Source organism: Macaca fascicularis, chromosome 14, assembly GCF_037993035.2.
Source record: "Macaca fascicularis isolate 582-1 chromosome 14, T2T-MFA8v1.1".
NCBI classification, from domain to species: Eukaryota; Metazoa; Chordata; class Mammalia; order Primates; family Cercopithecidae; genus Macaca; species Macaca fascicularis.
Genome location: NC_088388.1, coordinates 50336469 through 50351112, shown reverse-complemented (window position 1 = coordinate 50351112; position 14644 = coordinate 50336469). Strand labels below are relative to the sequence as shown.

At 38.2% G+C, this 14644-nt stretch overlaps 1 long non-coding RNA gene across 1 annotated transcript; it reads left to right on the top strand.

Annotated features, from left to right (window-relative positions):
- Nucleotides 1-5993: 5993 nt before the first annotated feature.
- Nucleotides 5994-13544, top strand: LOC135967052 (uncharacterized). Its single transcript, XR_010580877.2, has 4 exons — nucleotides 5994-9730; nucleotides 10375-10396; nucleotides 11471-11593; nucleotides 12655-13544. It is a non-coding gene; the product is annotated as an uncharacterized lncRNA (long non-coding RNA).
- The last annotated feature ends 1100 nt before the right edge of the window (nucleotides 13545-14644 follow it).

Here is a 14644-nt window from a genome sequence, read left to right as displayed (position 1 = left end):
TCATGCCATTCTTCTGCCTCAGCCTCCCGAGTAGCTGGGACTACAGGCGCCCGCCACCTCGCCCGGCTAGTTTTTTGTATTTTTTAGTAGAGACGGGGTTTCACCGTGTTAGCCAGGATGGTCTCCATCTCCTGACCTTGTGATCCACCTGTCTCGGCCTCCAAAAGTGCTGGGATTACAGGTTTGAGCCACTGCGCCCGGCCGTAAATAAAGTTTTATTAGAACACACCCAGAGTCTTTTGATTTACTCATTGCCTATGGCTGCTTTCATGGTACAACAGAGTTGAGTAGTTGCAACCATCTGGCTCACAAAGCCTAAAATATTTACTCCCTGGCCCTTTTTGGAAAAGTTTGCTGATCCTTGGTCCAGGCTTCTCCCCTAGTAGTCAATCCTACCCAAACCTTAAAGTTGCTGCAGAACAGGAAGAACGGATGTAGTAAGGAAAACTCCTCTCTACACTCTACAATCCATTAGAAAAATTCGTTTTCTGACAGTCCAATTCAGACGAATCCTTCAAGTCCACCTGGTACTGCCTTTTCTCACTACCATAGAGAGGGCTGTGTTCCAAAGACCTCTCTCACTCTGTAATCCTAGTTGACGTTAATTTACCACCAGCAAGTCCCTGCCCTACTTTACCTCCATCCCATCCCTTAGCACAGGGTTATCCTTTTCTCTGGGGTTTCTGCTATACTGTGTTGCTCTGCTCAAGTGCCAAGAAATCCTTGCTGAAAATAAGGCAAACACAGCTGGGGTTTCCCAGTCTTCCCTTTGTGCAGGGTGGCTCCATGGACACCCAACTACCCTAACTGTTCCAGTTGAGTTTTCTCTGCCAAGTTTACATCCACTTTCTTGCCAATGCTTTCATCACATTCGAATACTGTTTTCTTCCCCAAAATCAATGTGTTTGTTCTCTTTGTTAGGTAACTTAGGATAATGACTAACATTGGTTGTATACTAGGCTAAGATATATATGCGTTATCTCTTAATCTTCACAAAACTCTAAGAGGTAAGTTTTATTTATAGACACCCATTTTAGAGGTAAAGAAATCAAGGCCTAGCTAGGTTCAGTACTTTTTTCTGTAGTCATCATTTAGTAAGAAATGGAACAGATTTGAACCCAGGTCTGACTGAATCCAGACTGCCAAGTACTTAACTTCTATACCATATGCCTCTTCTTGTTTCTATCACAAAAGCAACTATCTCCAAGATATTTATCTGAATTCTGTCTAGTTTTTTCCCATTTTTTCAGTTCCTCAAGGAACCTTGTAAACTAGATTCACAACCATCCCATCCTCTCCAGTTTGGTTCTGATATTGTCTTCTCAACAAGGTTCAAGAGTTTTCAGGTGAGTAGGTTAATCTTCTCCTTCTTCTTCTTTTTTTTTGTTTGTTTGTTTGTTTGTTTGTTTTAGCTAGAACTAGAATATGCCCTTGGAGACCTTAATTTATATACAACCAAATGAAGGAGAAACAGTTGACTAGAAGTAGACTTAGGGCAATTAAACAACAGGTCCCTAGTGTCTTTCCTTGCTCACATCCCATATTCCCATCTTCTAGCAGGAGAGTTTCCCATTCCAGTGGGTCCTTTGTAGGAGTCCAGCATTCAGCACACAGGCTGAGACAATTCAGCCACAGCTTCTCCTTACCCTTAAACCAGTGGTTTACATAAAACCTAGGAAAATGAAGCTCAGAGAAGATAAATCTTGCTTCATGTGCTGTGTGCTAGTGATAGAACAGGAAAGCAGGATCACATGATGATTAAAAGCTTGGGTATTGAGGTCAGATGCATAAATGAATTCCAGTTTTGCCACTCTGGCTATGGAAACTGGCAAGGTACCTCAATTCTCTAGGTCTCACTTTCTATATCTTTAAAGCGGGGATTGTAGTAATACCTACCATGTGGGGTTACTGGGGAGACCTAGTCAGGTAAAGCACATAGTCTTTCACATAAATGCCAGACAGGTAATAAGTGCTTATTAAATGCCAGCTACAATTAGATCCCAAGTGTCCTCCCCTGCCATGGATGTCTCTTTCCACTTCATGGGCACTGTCATTGGTTGAGGTCATCCACACTTCTCATTTTCCTCCTTAGGCTCACCATGGGGTACACCCTTGTACACCCCCTAGTGTCTCCTTAAGTTTTCTGGCCTTGCCTCTGAGCTCAATCTGGGATTCTGATGACACCAGTTGCCCAGCATGGCTTCCATTAACTGTAAGCATTTGTCCTCTCCTCCTTCAGAAACACTTTGTGCCCTGGAAAATGAATGTCAAAACACCAGACCTGTTGCAAAGGGCTTTTTTCCCCCTCACTTAAGAGTCCTCAGAGGTCAAAAGAAAATAGATTTAAATGTTTCCCAGTCAAATGCAGCCCTCACAGGGCTCTACAATGGACCGACGGTAGGAGCTTTTTACACCTTCCCCAGCCGCCAGCTGCAAATTGATCTAATATTGACTTCCCTGGGATTTGCCTCAAGTCATTGTAGTCAAGAAAGCAGAGTGCATCTTCCATTAGTTGTGTTTAGTGGTTAAGGCTACTTTTTTTTTCTTCCTTCGAAGGTGAAGGAAATAGGAGTTTCTCTTTGGAGAAGAGAACTGAGTGGAACATTCACTCTGCGTCTTTTTTCCCTGGGTTTGCGAGTTGTGATTGATGAAGTCAGCTTTCAATAAAGCCCGTAACTGAACGGACAAATATCTAAAAATAAGTTCAAAGAGAAATAGAGAGAAGAAAAGGCTTTGACCATAAATCATTCATAGGATTCCTCACATGAGCAGAATAGAAACAAGGCTGCCACATTCTCAGAATCACAGACTGCCACAGCCATGGACGAGAGCTCCTCTACAGACTTGGAGAGGAAGGGCCAGCTGGGCGGGTAGGTTTCAAGACTCCCAGGTTGGAATCTTGGCTTGTATCCACTGTACTGGCTTTACCACCCTGGAGACTATCAGCCTTACATGTACCACTTTTATTTTCTGAAGCTATTTTCCTCTCTGTAAATCAAACATTGATCTCCCTGCATTATCGGAAAAATTATTGAAAACACTGAAAACATAAATGGAAATGTGCCTGGAAAAAAGTGGCACCAGCACTTCATAGATTGACAGCAGATATGTGTTGAATCTAGATAAAGTATACTCTTTTTTTGGCAGTGGTAAGGGGATTATCTGACATTTTGAATTACAGTACCCCCCTGCCACCCACCCACCCTGCTTATCCATTGTTTTGCTCTATCATGGGTTTTAATTATCTGGAGTACAGTACAGTAAGGCATTTTGAGAGAGACCACATTCATGTAACTTTATCACAGTATATGGTTAGAATTGTTCTATTTTATCATTAGTTATTGCTGTTAATCTCCTACTGTGCTTAATTTATAAATTAAATTTTATCACAGCCATGTATGTATAGGGAAAAGAAACATAGTACATATAGAGTTTGGTAGTATCCAAGGTTTCAGCCATTCCCTGGGGGTCTTGAAACATTCCTCCCTTGGATAAGGGGGGTGACTATCTCTCCTCTCTGTTAAATTCATCTTCATTTCCCTTTTTTTCTTTGAGACAGAGTCTCACTTTGTCTCCCAGGCTGGAGTGCAGTGGCGTGATCTAGGCTCACTGCAGCCTCCACCCCCTGGGTTCAAGCGATTCTCCTGCCTCAGCCTCCTGAGTAGCTGGGACTACAGGTGCCTGCCACCACGCCCGGCTGATTTTTGTATTCTTAGTAGACACGGGGTTTCACCATGTTGGCCAAGATGGTCTTCATCTCCTGACCTCGTGGCCTGCCCACCTCAGCCTCCCAAAGTGCTGGGATTACAGGTGTGAGCCACTGTGCCCGGCCATTTTCCTAATTGGATTTGGAGCACTCACAGGTGTTTAGAACACTTGTAGATTGTTTGAGTCCACTGGGTTATTGACTCTTGTTTGTTCAGTGCCCACAGCTGACCGTATGTGTGTTGTGGTCTGTATATCTTTTAAGTGGTCATATACAACATGTACTGGCTAAAATATACCTTTTGACACTAGGATTTTCTTTTTCTATTCTTTTTTCTTTTCTTTCTTTCTATCTTTCTTCCCCCCCCCCCCTTTTTTTTTTTTTGACAATTTGAAGAGAACTGCACTGTCTCCCAGACTGTCTTGCTCTGTCACCTAGACTGGAGTGCAATGGCGCAACCATGGCTCACTGCAACCTCAACCTCCTGGGCTCAAGAGATTCTCCCACTTCAACCTACCTGTTAGCTGGGACTACAGGCATGCATCGCCATAGCTGACCTAATTTTTGCATTTTTTGTAGGGACAGGGTTTCACCATGTTGCCCAGGCTGGTCTGGAACTCCTGGGCTCAAGCAGTCCACTGACCTGGGCCTCCCTGAGTGCTGGGATTACAGGTGTAAGTCATAGCACCTGGCCCACACTAGGATTTTCTACAGTCCAGGTTTCCTTCCCAAAACTATGTAAGGTAAGTAGAGCAGATATCATTCTCACCTACATTTTTCAGGAATGAAACTTCAGATTTAGAAATTTTATTAACTTGTCTATGTCACAGAGTAATTGAATAGAAAAGCCAAAGACTAAAGCTTGAGTACCTTTACAGGGTTATTTCTACCATCAATGGATCAGGGAACAGCAGCTTATGTAAAAACTATCACTGGCCCATGATCTGTAGCTCTACTCTGCATGTAATTGCCAATGGACAAGTCAAGAGAAATATTGATTGTCAAAATGCAATGTATTTGTAAACAGGCAGGTTAATTAGGTTAATGGAATTTAATGTGGGGATGGCATTTTACAGTTTCTAAAATGCTTTCATATGCACTATCTCACTTGATCTTAGAAACAGGCCTGAGGGTAAGCTTACGGTTACTATTTTGCCAATGTACTGTTGGAAAAAATGAGACTTGGAGTAGTACAATGACTTACCCAAAAGCACATGGACAAAAACTGTTGGAAGCTATGTTCACACCTGTTCTATCAATTCTTTCATATTTCTGTTAAACTAAACTCCATCTAGTAGTGTACAGGTAAGATATTTTTAGTAATAATCATCAATGAGATTATGTATTTAATAAATTTTCATGTGCCAAACCCAGCGCTGGGTGAAGTGTGATTAAATTATTAATTAAATAAGTCAATACACTAAATATGTAAATTGCATTAATTAACTAAAAAATAGACTGCTAGCTATTATTGTAAAAATGAGATGAATAACAACTAATTCTTTCCTTCAATTCCCGGGTCTTACGTGTTTGTTTCTTTTTTAGTAGCATCTGTTGGTTCCTTGATGGTTTTCTTCCCACATGTGCCTAAAGGTGCTAACACTCATCCACTCTGAAAACCCATCCAGGTCAGCTTCCTCCACCTCTGCTTCTAACCCTCCCACTTCCCTGAGATTCCCCTGGAGTTGTTTAGCTGCTCAGTCCCTTCATAATGATGGCTTGACTTTGATTTTACTATCTCCTTCAGATATTGACCTGACTGCCCCTCTTGGCTCTGTGTCCTAGGTGCCTGGCTCTATGGCCAAGATGCTCAACCTCTCCAAACTTCAGTTTTCCTCATCTCTGCACTGGGAGTAATAATAGTACCTACTTGGTAGGGTTCTAAAGAGGATTAAATGGGGTAATGAATGTAAAGTTCCTAGAGTAAATACCCAGTAAATGCTAGCCGTTTGTATTTCTATTATAGCCTTTCTATAAGTGATATCTCTCCTCCATATTTTCCTGAGTTGCTAGAGCCAGGCTGGGTGTGGCATATACCCCTGGCTATCTAAGAGGTGATCTGCACAGGATGTATGTGGACTATCAGCAGGTACACTTTCTGAATGAACTCATGTGTTGTGGAATTGCTCACATATTGATTAAGTCCTCGCCTTTTAACCTCTTGTTTTAAAAGCCCACAGAATCAACTCTGGGTGCTGATGCTCATAGCTCCTAGACCAGGTCTCACCTTCCCCTTCCACATTGAAGAGGTTTCCTAGGGACCTTTTTGCTTAGGGCTTTCAATCCAGGATCTCAGGGGACAGCCAGCCCCTTATAAATGTACAGGGTACATCCTACCTTTGAAAGGCTTTTGGGAGTGCAAGGGGCAGGGAAGTGGGGAGTGGACAGCTTTGCTTCCTTATATGGATTGCTTTTTGTTACACACCCGAGTTTATAAGGAAATGCAATTGAAGCTGCCATTATGTTTTAAAAAATCAAGACACTCAGTGATAAAACATAGAACATATAATTAACTTTATTGAGCAGAACAAAGCATTTTATAAAAACTCACTCAGACTGAATTAATATAAGGATACTTAGCATAATGTGTATAGTTTAAATTACCGCCTACTAATCATCAAGCAGTTGAGTGGTAAAGTTGTTAGACTTTCAATTTGCAAACAAGTAGAAGGAAAGGCCTATTTTTACTTTCCGATGATTAGATAGAGCATACATTTGTCCAATCTCAGTGTGTGTGGGTTCACTTCAGAGAGATAGGGTTCTGTTCTAAGTCTTGATATCTTAGGCTGGTGACATTGTTCTGCGTGCTGTGTTTCATGCCCAGTGTGTGATAATGGGCAATCTGGCTTCCTGTCTCGTTCAGCCACTATCTCCCCATACCTAAGATCCCCTAAACCCTACCTGCAACCAAATTCTCCTTCACATCTACATCCTGTTACTAATTCTTATCCCAAATGAAAGATACATAAAGAGCTGTAATCTAAGCCTAACAACTTAGATTCAGCTTCAGGTTATGCTTTCTACTTACTGACATGTCTCTTTATGCTGTCAGTCCATTCTCCTGGACTTCCACATATTTCCGATTCCAGGTGCACCATCATAAAAAATTCTACCTGCTTGATTTTCACTTCCATCTTTTTCATATGAAAGTTTCTAAATTCAGGTAAAACACAACAAGGGATGAGAGGGTTATATTTATCCATCTGAGCAGCCTGTCCTATTGGGGAGAAAATAAAAAAGATTTGGAAACAAGAGGGTAGTCTCAGCTTAAGCACAGAGGCATTTGTTCATCTTATACTGAAAAGTCCAAAGGTAGATATTGCTGAGCTTCAGGTGGGTCCATATGGCATCACTGGGCTTCTACTTCTCTTCACCTCTCCTCTCTGCTGTAATGATTCCATTCTTAGATAGGCTTTTCTTTCGTAGATGGTTGAAACTCCTCTTCACCTTATTTCCTCTCACTATAAGTGTCTCATTGGATCTAATTGGTTCTCATCTACCTATCTATGAACCATGGCTAGGCATTCACAATGTATTGTTTAGCTTAGGCCAATCAGGATTACATCTGGGCCTCAGTGCTCTTATCTATATAATAGGCATCAGACTAGATCAAATTTGTCAAACTCTTATTCAGGAATCTACTGAGTCTGCACAACCCCTTTAGGGACTACCAGTGTGAGAGGGATATGGTCCTGGCTTTTAGGAAGAGGTGGGTCAAGGCTGTCTCTCCTTTATCACTGCTTCAATCAGATCAGATCTTATTTCTTCTGTTTTTAATGCTGAGCTTTCTGATGAATAGATCAGTTAGCTTCTGTTGCATAACAAAATGTGCCAAAGCATAGTGGTTTAAAACAGTCATTGTTTACTGAGTGTGTAATTCTGTGGGTCAGCAATTTGGGCTGGGCTCAGCTTCACCTTGTCTCAGCTGGAATCACTCATGAGACCAAGGGTAGCTGGCTGGTCGATTTATGATAGCCTTGACCAGGCTGCCTGGGATGATTGGACCTCCATCTACATGATCTATAGCAGGTCAGCCTGGGCTCATTCACATGGCCATCTTAGGGTTCCAAAGATCCTGCAGGAAAACAGGATAAGCTGCAATGGGCAAGTGCTTTCCAAGCCTCTGCTTGCATCAGTTTTGGCAATATTTCATTGACCAAAACAAGTAACAGGGCTAAACTGAGATTTAAAAGATGAAGAGAAAATCTTTATCTCTTGACAGAAAAAGCTGTAACAACACAGTATACAGGCATGCATAAAGGACTGGAAGAATTTGGGGCCATTTTTTGCAATCTACCAAGATAAACTTGAACATTTGAAGAAAGGGTGTTATATTTTTAAAAGTTAGAGAACTCCGACCAGAGGGTCTCTAAGAATTTTCCTGATTGACTGTCTCTAAATTTGATTACTCTTGTAATTTTGTACCTTACTACTTGTCCAGTATTCCCACCCTTCACCTCTGCCTTTCTTGGAATATCTGTCACAGCTTGATGACCCAATAAATGAAAGCCAATTAGTCTGGTCCAGGTCTGTGACCTGATTCAGTGTGAGCCTCCAATTCATGCATACAGTAGGAAACATGTTAATTTATAACTTGCCCCACTTTAAAAGTTTTAATCTTAACTTGAGCCACATTTTATGTTTTTTTTAAACTGAAGTCTTTGATGTATAGGCAAGAGCTTCGCATCTTAAATAAATAACAGGTCAGATTCATATTTAGAGACATGAACCAGGAGCAGTACAGTTTTTATTACTAAGAATACTTTGTGCTGGTTTCCAAATTAGCAACCCTCCCAAGAAGCCTGCGGGTTCCTCCTTTTCATGACAGATGAAGACTGTACATGAGTCTTCAATGTGTCCATTCATCTCTTAGCCTGGCAATCTATGGCTTAGCCACACTGAACTGTTTGGAGTTTCTGAATGCCCTATGCTTCTCCTTGTCTCTAAGCCTTTATTTATACTGTTTCCTCTGCCTGGAACACCTTCCAAATGCTTCACTAGGTCCCTTTCATCTGGATATTTTATTCATGTTCTTGAGGCCCTAGCCTCTATTACCTCCTCCCATAAGTTTTACTAACTTAACACTCTACTAAGCCAGAGTTAAAGGCCCTTTCTCTGTATAACCTTGACACCCTATACTTAACTAGTCAAAGCAACTGTAAATTGCCAAAGTACTGTATTATACTTGCCTCTTTTCTAGACTCTATTCCCCTCTAGTCTGTGAGCTTTGGGAGACAGGGACTCATCACAGGTATTGTGACAGGGCTTGACTTACAGCATATTGTCTATAGATATTTGCTGATTGAATTAAATATCTTTGCTTCACATATATTTCCCTTATTTTCAGAAGGGTGAGCCAACATATTATTTAATAATAACAGCTAATATGTATTGAGTACTTACTATTGTACATCTATATTATTTGCATTATCTCATTTAAACTGCCTAAAAATTCAATGAGGTAAGTATTGTTATTAACATTATTACTATTGTCCCTAATTTAGAGATGAGGACACTGAAGCACAGAGCAATTAACTTAGCTAAAGAAACATGTTTTTATCAGTTAGGATGCTTCTGGATGCAAGCATCAAAAACCCAAAGTAAAATAATTTTTTAAATATGGATGATTTATTTTCTCATATAAGAGTAAGTTCCCTCTAATGGTGGCTCCACAGAGCTGGGTAACTCAGCAGGTTAACAATTTTATCTAGAATCCAGGCTCTTTCCATCTTTTTGTTCTGCCTTCCTGTTTGTCAGACCCATCCTCAGACCAACTCATCTAATGATAATCAAAGTTCCAGGCTTCATATTCATGCAGAACCATATCCAGCAAAAGAAGAGGAGAAGAGAGATGACTCTTTATCAACAAGACAGCCTTTAACAGCAGTCACCCAGTGGAGTTTCACTTCTATCTCATTGGCCATACTGGATCACATGGTCACCTCTTAACCAATGCATGAAGGAAGAATGAGATTACATCTAAAGATTTATCGGGGAACCAAGGATAGAGCCACCAAGGAGAAGGTAAACAAAATAATGGCCTGTAGCAAAAAGTGAGGGTTGCAGTAGGAAGGACGAAGTTTTGGGTAAACAGCTCTTGATGTTTGCTAAAGTGTGCAAGCCAAATTTAAAAAGCAAGCAATCTGACTGCAGAATCAGCATTTCTATAAATTTTAGAATTAAGATATCAAGTTCTCTAAAAATTATGCAAGGCCTTAGTTGGTGTTGCATTGAATCTATAGATCAATCTGGGGAGAACTGACATTTTACAATACTGAATAGTATGTTTTATTGAGTGTTATGTTTATTTTTTTACTTAGGTCTTCTTTAATTTCTCTCAGCAATGTTTTATGAATTTCTGTGTATAGACTTTGCATATATTTTGTGAAATTTAATGCTGAATTGTGGTTTTTGGTGCTATTATAAATAATATTATTGGTTTTTTAAAATTTCAGTTTTAGCTACTTGTTGCTAAACTATAGAAATACCATTGATTTTTATATTTGAACAAATATCCTCTAACTTCACTAAAGTCACTTATTAGTTCAAATAATTTTTTGAAGATTCCTTGGGAGTTTCTACATAATCATATCATTACAAATAAGGACAGTTTTACTTCTTCTGTTCCAATCTGTATAACTTTTATATCTTTTTCTTTCCTGTTTCAGTGGCCAGAATCTCCAGTACATGGTAAATAAAAGTGATGAATGTTGACACCTTATCTTAGGAGGAAAGTATTCAGTTTTTAACCATTAAATATGATATTAGCTGTAGGTCATATAATGATTTCTATTTTTTTTTCAGTTTGAGAAAGGTCTATTCTGTTTCTTGTTTATTCAGAATTTTTATCACAAATAAAAAATTTTATCAAATGCTATTATTTATCTACTGAAATGATCTTACAAATTTTCTTTTGAATCTGTTGATATAGTAAGTTATATTGATTGGTTTTTGAATGCTGAACCAACCTTGCATTCCTGAGATTAACCACACTTAATGGGATTTGATTTGCTAATGTTTTGTCAAAGAATTATTGCTTTTCCATTTATGAGGGTTATTTTTCTACAGTTTTCTTATATCTCTGTCATGTTTTGGTATCAGAGTAATGCTGGCCTCATAAAATAAGTTGGAAAGTTTTATCTCCAATTCTACTTTTGGGGAGTTTGTGTAGAATTGATATAATTGGTATAATTTCTTCCTCAAAGATTTGCTGGAATTTGGCAGACAAGCTATCTCAACATACATAAGTAAAAAGTGTTTGTGGTAGGGCGGGATGGAGGGTGGTGGGAAGGATTTAGCTACACATATTTGTTTTTTAAAATTGTTATAGTCAGGTTATCTATTTTTTCTTAGCTGAGTTTTGGTAATTTGCACCTTTCAAGTAGTGTGTCCACTTGATCTGAATTTATTGACCTGAAGTTTTGTATAACATATCATTATTATCTTTTTGATATCTGTAGAATCTGTAGTTGTGTCTTTTTTTCCCCTAACACTGGTATCGCCTTCATCTCTCATGCTCTTTTTTTCCTGATTAATCAGCCAAGAGTTGTATCAATTTAATGATTTTTTCATAGAACTAGTCTGGTTTTATTGACTTTCTTTATAAATTTTCTGCTTTAGAGATTGATGATTTCTATTCTTACCTTTATTATATTCTTTCATGCATTGGGTTTTGCTCTTCTTTTACTAGCTTCTTGAGATTGAAACTTAGATTATTGATTTTCTTTCTTTCTCTCTTTCTTTTTTTTTTTTTTTTTTTTTCAGCTGGAGTTTTGCTCTTGCTGCCCAGGCTAGAGTGCAATCGCATGACCTTGGCTCACTGAAACCTCTGCCTCCCTGGTTCAAGTGATTCTCCTGCCTCAGCCTCTTGAGTAGCTGGGATTACAGGTATGTGCCACCATGCCAGCTAATTTTGTATTTTTAGTACAGATGGAGTTTCTCAACGTTGGTCACGCTGGTCTTGAACTCCCGACTTTAGGTTATCTACCCGCCTCAGCCTCCCAAAGTGCTGGGATTACAGGTGTGAGCCACCATGCCTGGCCTAGATTATTTATTTCTAATATAAATATTTAATGCTATTTATTTTCTGAACAAGAGATTGAAAAATATTTTCTGTAAAGAGCTAGATAGTAAATACTTCTAGACTTTGCAAGCTATAAATTGTTCCTGCGAAATAATGATCATTGTCATCCTCTTTAAATTCTACTTCTTGTTTTTTTATTTTTACAATTATTTAAAAATGGAAAAACTATTCTTAGCTTGAGGGCCATAGTTTACTGACCTCAGCTCTAAGTGATTCTTTAACTACAGACACAAACTTTGATACATTGTGTGTTTTCATTTTCATTCAATGCAAAGCATTTTCTAATTACTCCTGAGTTATCCTCTGTGACTCACATATTATTTAGAAATAGGTTGTTTAATTTCTAAATATTTCGGAATTATGAAAATATCTTCCTGTTATTTATCTCTAATTTATTTTTGTTTCTGTAAGACAGCATATTTAGTGTGATTTTAATTCTTTTAACTTTGTTAAGGTTTGTTTGATGGCCCTGAATATGGTCTGTTTTAGTGAATGTTCCTTTACATTTGAAAAGAATGTGTATTCTGCTCTTTTTGAATGTCACATTCTATATATAAATGTCAGTTATATCAGATTGGTTCATAGAATTGTTCAGGTTTTCTTTATTCTTACAGATTTTATGCCTACTGGTTCTATTTATTGCTGAGTGAGAGGTGTTGAAATTCCCCCGTATAATTTTGGCTTTGGACTTGTTTTTTTATCCTTCAGTCTTATCAGTCTTTCCTTCATATATTTTAAAACTCATTCAATGGATGCTGATTTAAGATTGTTATGTCTTCTTGATGAATTGATCCTTTTGTCATTATTTAATATCCCTCTCTATCGCTGGTAATATGCCTTATTTGAAGTCTACTTTTTCTTGCAGCCATAAAAAGGAATGAGATCATGTCTTTTGCAGGGACATGGATGAAGCTGGAAGCCATCATCCTCAGCAAACTAACACAGGAATAGAGAACCAAACATCGCATGTTCTCACTCATAAGCAGGAGTTGAACAATGAGAACACATGGACACAGAGAGGGAAACAAAACACACTGGGGTCTGTCAGTGGGGTGGGAGGCAAGGGGAGGGAGAGCATCAGGACAAATAGCTAATGAATGCAGGGCTTAAAATCTAGATTACGTGTTGATAGATGCAGCAAACCACCATGGCAAACATATATCTATGTAACAAACCTGCAGGTTCTGCACATGTATCCCAGAATTTAAAGCAAAATTTTTTTTTTAAAGTTGAAATTGTGATATTCGATTTTTTTAAAAAATCAGGAAACAAAGACTCATGCACATGTATGAGCAAAGACTGCAGCACTATTCACAATAACAAAGACTTGGAACCAACTCAAATGCCCATCGATGATAGACTGGATAAAGAAAATGTGGCACATATACACCATAAAATACTATGCAGCCATAAAAAAGGATGAGTTCATGTCCTTTGCAGGGACATGGATGAAGCTGATTATTCTCAGCAAACTAGCACAGGAACAGAAAACTAAACACTGCATGTTCTCATAAGTAGGAGTTGAACAATGAGAACACATGGACACAAGGAGGGGAACACCACACACTGGAGCCTGTCATGGGCTGGGGGGCTAGGGGAGGGATAGCATTAGGAGAAATAACTAATGTAGATGATGGGTTGATGGGTGCAGCAAACCACCATGGCACATGTATACCTATGTAAAAAACCTGCACATTCTGCACATGTATCCCAGAACTTAAAGTATAATAATAATAATAAAAATCAGGAAACAACTCTATGATGTCTACTTTAAATATTGAACTACAGATAGAGTAAAAGTAAAAGTGAAAGTATAGGAAAGGTATACCAGGCAAGCACTAATCAACAAAAGGTGGAATGACTTTATTATTAAAATCTTTAACCTATTGCAATCTAGCTTCAAATTATATCACTTTATATATACTGTAAGAAACCTTTAACATTGTATTTATAATTCCCTGCTACTATACTTTGTGCAATTAACATACATTTTAATTCTATATATGTATAAAACTCACAATGTATTTGTATTGTTTTTGCCTTTACAAGTCCATTATCTTTTAAGGACATTAAAAAAGAAAGCAAAGTTTATATTTACCCATATATTCAACATTTCTTAATTTCACTGTGAAGATCTGAATTTCCATCAGGTATTTTTTTTTCTCTCTAAAGAACTATCTCTAACAGTTCTTGTAGAAATGCTGGCAATATATTGTCTCGGTTTTTTGGATTTAAAAATGTTTTTATTTTGCTTTCATTTTTTAAGAATAGTCTCCCTGAGCTGACAGGTCTTTTGTTGTTATTTTTTTTTCTCCAGCACCTTAAAGATGTCTTCTGGTTCGTATGTAACTTGCAAGAGAAATCAGTTGTCATTCCTATCTTTGTTCCTTGTTTTTCTCTGATTACTTTTAAGAGTTTATCTTCATCAGTGGTTTATAGTCATTTGAATATAATATGCTTTGTCTATCTTTTTGTTGCTTCAGCTTTGATCCATTGAGCATCCTGCATGTATGGGTATGTAATTTTTTATCAAATTTAGACATTTGATAAAATTTGATAAATTTCTAACAAATTGGGAAACTTCAGTCATTATTTCTTCAAATATTTTTCCTTCCTTCTCTTTGCTGTCTTTCCTTATGGAAGTCCAGTTACATGTAAGTTAGGACACTTCATATTTTTCCCTAGTTCATTGAAGCTGTTTTTTTTGTTTGTTTGTTTGTTTGTTTGTTTTCCTATTTCCTTTTTTTAAAATCTCTTTGTGTGTGTGTGTGTGTGTGTGTGTGTGTGGTAGGATCACCAAAACTCTAGTCTCCTAGCTACTTTTAAGTATATAAAATATTATTGACTATAGTCAC